Consider the following 6000-nt stretch of genomic DNA (forward strand, 5'->3'; position numbering starts at 1 on the left):
CAAGGAAAAATATTATCTAGGCGGGTGAATAGATTGACTTTGAAACAACAACGATTAATTACTATTGCTATAAAGCAAGCCCGTATTTTATCTTTGTTACCTTTTCTTAATAATGAGAAACAATTTGAGAGAGCCGAGTCGATCCCCAGAACTACTGGTCCTAGAACCAAAAATAAATAGACATACTCTTCAATTGACTCAAAACTCCAATTGTAACTCAAGCTCAGATTGATGTTTTGTTCGAAAAGGCCTAGAATCTAGAGCGGGTTCCTGTGTTATAAGAAACAAAAAATGGAGAAAATTTTTTTTATTGAAACATATTCGTTCATTCCTATTACTATCTTAATTTCTTTTTATTCTATTTTCCCGGAGTTCCTTCTCCGGGGAATTCTGTTTCAATCATTCCTGTACTGTATATTACTTTAGAATCTACTTTATTTGATGATCTTGTTGGAAATCATGTAAAGACAATTCTTATTTGATATAGCTATTTGTGCAGGTATTTTACGATTAAGAAGCAATTGCTTCTTGTACAGATTGTGTATTAATCTACTATAACTATACAATACCTTATTATCACGAGTTACTGCATTTATCCGAGTGATCCACAAACGACGAAAATCCCTCTTTTGCCTGCCTCTATCTCGATGAGAGGAAGCCAAAGCTCTCATTTTCTGTTGAGTAATCGTTCGAGTAAGTCTTGAATGAGCTCCTCTAGAGGTTGATGCAAATAAACGAATTTTTGTTCGACGTCTCCGAGCTGTATATCCCCGTCTAACTCTGGTCATTGAATCAAATTAAACCTTAATGAATAACTAATTGATTTCGATTCTTTCAGTCATCCTTTTCCCCTCTCACGGTCGATTAATAACAAAACGGATTATTCCGATATATAAAATATAAATTCCAATGGCTTTTGCTACTATAACCTTCCTGACCACAATTTTTTATTCCGTCCAGGCATTTCACCTGCAAATAAGAAATTATAATGATACTCAAAAAAAATAGTGGGTTCCATCGTTTCTATGGTTACTTCTTAAACGGTGAGGTCCTCTCTATACACCGGAGCCTCTTCTTTCATTTAACCAAATGGTATTGTGAACTTGTATAGTTCACACTCTTTGGCTCTACCCATCAATTATAGAGTAATAACTCTTTTCACACTAAGAGTTATCTATACAGTGACGGCATTTAATTAGGAAAGTTGGCTAGGTAGCTGACCCTCTTAGTCCGCTCTTTTAACAATAGGCGCATAATCTTTTTGCTTCTTATAATACTATTTCCTCCGCTTAATGGATAACTATTTGCTACCAATGGGGAATTGCTTTTCATCTCAAATCTAGGTGATTGGATTTGCACCAATGGAAACCATAAATTCCATACACAATATAGGTATATGATAGATCTTTTCCATTTACCCTATTCATTGGTACCGGTCATTGACACTGGAAAAATTGTCTCATTTGTTCGAACTCATGATCTGAACGAGTCGCACATACACCCTAGTACATGTTCCTCGACGCTGAGGACATCCTCTAAGAGCGGGAGATTTCGTAACATTTCTTATCGGCTGTCTTGCGTTTCTAATAAGTTGTTTAATAGTTGGCATGTCGTATATATATATATGTATATATAGAATTAGAATGGAATGGGTTGGTTTAGATCGATCTTAACCTGATGATTGGATTGATGATTATGAATTTTTTCTATTCAATACCAAATCACAGAAAATTCGAATTATGGTTTGAAATGGATTTACACGAAATCCCCGGTATTTTCATTTTCGACCGCTACGAGATCAACAATGCCATGAGCTTGGGCTTCTGTTGCTGACATAAAAACATCCCTTTCCATGTCTTCGGATACAACCCATAAAGGCTTGCCCGTTCTTTGTACATAAACCTTTGTGAGGGTTTCACGAAGTTTCAGTAGTTCTTCCATTTCCAGGACAAATTCCCCTGTTCGTGATTCATAAAAAGAACTAGCAGGTTGATGAATCATGACCCTAAATATATTGATATTGATATAACATCATGAACGGTTCCTCTATCTCGTATGATTGGGCTAATGTAAGGGATAAAAAAAAAATAACAAGAAGAAATTGAACAACCGTACAGGCATCTTCTGTGCGTTGCATACGGCTCCGCAATGGAATTTACTTTTTTCTTCTCTTCTATTCTATCTAAGAAAGAAAGAGAATCCATCTGATTCAGATCGTTGAATGATCCATTTACCACCCTTCCTTTCGTAGGAGTCAAAAATACTATGATGGTTCTGTTGCTTTATATATTTATCTCGTCTGTGATTTAGCAATCCCAAAGTGCCTTTCTGATACGATCAAATAAGGAAAACTGATCTTTTTTTTTTTCATTTTCGTACTCTTCCATAACATAAATATCAGAAAGAAACTTCTGGTGTGGAAGAAAAATGGTTTGTGACGCTGAAATGTACCCCCGACACATAAAATCAACAAATCGGAAATAACCTTTGTTTCATACTACTATCTCGATACAAAATCTCATGTTATGAAAAAACAATAATGGTTTGTTCATATCGAACTCGAAGTGCCATGCTATTATTACTTATTATTCATATTCAATATGGCGAAGGCATAGTCTTTCTTTTTTTTTTCAAATAAAAACTCATTGGCGCCAAGCGTGAGGGAATGCTAGACGTTTGGTAATTTCTCCTCCGATCAGAATGAAAGATCCCATAGAAGCGGCTAACCCCATGCATATTGTATGCACATCGGGTGGCACAAATTGCATAGTATCATAAATAGCTATTCCTGATACTACCCATCCGCCGGGAGAGTTTATAAACAAAAAAAGATCCCTAGTATTATCTTCTATACTGAGATATACCATGAGACCAACAATTTGATTTGAGATCTCGCTATTAACCTCTTGACCTAAAAAAAGTAATCTTTCTCGATGAAGTCGGTTGATTAGGACAAAATTGGTTCCTTTAGGAACTGTACGTGCACCTTTGGATGCATACGGTTCAAAAAAATTGCGAAAAAAGAATCAATGTGTCGATTCCAGTTCTATTTTTTTTTTTTTTTTTTCTGTAATAGGTTTTTGTTTTTCTAATAAAGCTTCCATTTTTAAAAAGACATGAGATGAGTTTTGGCTTCCTTACCTATAAAAAAAGAATTTACTGAACTTATTGAAATTGAACAAATCTCTCTCATTGATGTATTGTTTCATCGACATTCAAATCACGATGTAATTTTCTTGTTTCTGAATGGGCCTTTTCAATTCTTTTAGGTTCATGTTCTACTCCGGGAAAAGATCTGTCCGAATTCCATTTGCACATATAGGGCAAATGGTCTCAGTACCACTTCTTTTTGTTACGACTTTTTTTTTTCAATTCGTTTCATGCCTTTCCCCAATCATTCGATGTACTCATCATACTATTCCGTTGGTTATTGGTTGGACGTTTGAAATCACTCCTATAATAAGGATAAGAATCGTTTATGATACAAGCGGTAATCATACATTACATGGATTACCAATTTGGTATTTTCTGAACGGAGCCTGGATACTTTATTACTTTATTTTATCTGGATACTTTATTACTTTATTTTATTTTTATTTTTCCAAGTCAACCATAAATTCTCCTAATTGATCCTCAAAATAAATAAATTGATCTAATTGCACTTCACGCTCCGAATGATTGATGGTTCACTCAATACAATATTTCTTAGGCGAAACAGAGGATATTTCGATCGAGGGAGAGAACGGGTAAATTCCATATAACCCAATATGTCTGACAAGTCGCACTATAAGTCAACCCAAACTGCATCTTCCTCTCCAGGACTCCGAAAAGGTACTTTTGGAACACCAACGGGCATTAAATTAAAGAAAAAATTGAGTACTATACTTCACTTTAATGTGGAAACATAACAATGGCTTTATCGTCTTCATCCCTTTTTCTGTTTATTGTATTTTATACATAGATTTTTATACATAAATTGGAAGGTTTATTTTATAGAGTAAGACAGAATGAATAAAGAAAAATTTTAACTAACGGATCAATCGTTGGAGTAATAAACAAGTATCTATGCATTCGTTTCCCGAAAGTAGAACTAATCCTCCCATTGCGTATTGGTACTTATCGGGTATAGAATAGATCTGCTTCTCTTTGTTCTTACGAACAGAATTGTTCCATTATTTTCAATGGAACGGAATAAAAATTAACCCTTTCTCATACGGAATCTACTGAAAAGGTTAGATACATAGTATAGTCTTTTCCAATGCGATAAAATAAAGTGACATAGTGTCTATTTTTCTTTGATAAAGGGGTATTTCCATGGGTTTGCCTTGGTATCGTGTTCATACTGTCGTATTGAATGATCCCGGTCGATTGCTTTCTGTCCATATAATGCATACAGCCCTAGTTGCTGGTTGGGCCGGTTCGATGGCTTTATACGAATTAGCGGTTTTTGATCCCTCTGACCCCGCTCTTGATCCAATGTGGAGACAAGGTATGTTCGTTATACCCTTCATGACTCGTTTAGGAATAACCAATTCGTGGGGTGGTTGGAGTATTTCAGGAGGAACTGTAACGAATCCCGGTATTTGGAGTTATGAAGGTGTGGCAGGGGCACATATTGTGTTTTCTGGCTTGTGCTTCTTGGCAGCTATCTGGCATTGGGTGTATTGGGACCTAGAAATATTCTGTGATGAACGTACGGGCAAACCATCTTTGGATTTGCCTAAGATCTTTGGAATTCATTTATTTCTCTCAGGGTTGGCTTGCTTTGGCTTTGGCGCATTTCATGTAACAGGTTTGTATGGTCCTGGAATATGGGTGTCCGATCCTTATGGACTAACTGGAAAAGTACAACCCGTAAGTCCAGCGTGGGGCGCAGAAGGCTTTGATCCTTTTGTTCCCGGAGGAATAGCCTCTCATCATATTGCAGCGGGTACATTGGGCATATTAGCAGGCTTATTCCATCTTAGTGTCCGTCCGCCTCAACGTCTATACAAAGGATTACGTATGGGCAATATTGAAACTGTACTTTCCAGTAGTATCGCTGCTGTTTTTTTTGCAGCTTTCGTTGTTGCTGGAACTATGTGGTATGGTTCAGCAACTACCCCAATCGGATATATTTGGTCCCACTCGTTATCAGTGGGATCAGGGATACTTTCAGCAAGAAATATATCGAAGAGTTAGCGCCGGACTAGCCCAAAATCTGAGTTTATCGGAAGCTTGGTCTAAAATTCCCGAAAAATTAGCTTTTTATGATTACATTGGTAATAATCCAGCAAAAGGGGGATTATTCAGAGCAGGGTCAATGGACAACGGGGATGGAATAGCTGTTGGGTGGTTAGGACACCCGTCTTTAGAGATAAAGAAGGGCGCGAGCTTTTTGTACGTCGTATGCATACCTTTTTTGAAACATTTCCGGTAGTTTTGGTAGATGGAGACGAATTGTTAGAGCCGATGTTCCTTTTAGAAGGGCAGAATCAAAGTATAGTGTTGAACAAGTAGGTGTAACTGTTGAGTTCTATGGTGGCGAACTCAATGGAGTCAGTTATAGTGATCCTGCGACTGTAAAAAAATATGCTAGACGTGCCCAATTAGGTGAAATTTTTGAATTAGATCGGGCTACTTTGAAATCTGATGGCGTTTTTCGTAGCAGTCCAAGGGGTTGGTTCACTTTTGCCATGCTACGTTTGCTTTGCTCTTCTTTTTCGGACACATTTGGCATGGCGCTAGAACTTGTTCCAGAGATGTTTTGCTGGCAGTGATCCAGATTTGGATGCTCAAGTGGAATTTGGAGCATTCCAAAAACTTGGGGATCCAACTACAAAGAGACAAGTAGTCTGATACAACATTCGCTCTGGTATCTTTCGCCTCTTTTTTTGATTTGACATAGGGTTAGGGTACTGAAGAAATCTTGACTTGAATCACCATCTTTTCTTTGACTCTTTCCTTTTCTTTATATGGTAAATGATGCCAAATGAATAGGTGTGGAAGCTATAATTGTAA

General features: G+C 37.0%; 1 pseudogene across 1 annotated transcript; it reads left to right on the forward strand.

Moving 5' to 3' along the window:
* Positions 1 to 2501: 2501 nt before the first annotated feature.
* Positions 2502 to 5774, forward strand: LOC135662418 (photosystem II CP47 reaction center protein-like; annotated as a pseudogene). Its single transcript, XR_010507746.1, has one exon. The product of XR_010507746.1 is annotated as a photosystem II CP47 reaction center protein-like (transcript).
* The last annotated feature ends 226 nt before the right edge of the window (positions 5775 to 6000 follow it).

Source organism: Musa acuminata, unplaced genomic scaffold (assembly GCF_036884655.1).
Source record: "Musa acuminata AAA Group cultivar baxijiao unplaced genomic scaffold, Cavendish_Baxijiao_AAA HiC_scaffold_620, whole genome shotgun sequence".
NCBI lineage: Eukaryota > Viridiplantae > Streptophyta > Magnoliopsida > Zingiberales > Musaceae > Musa > Musa acuminata.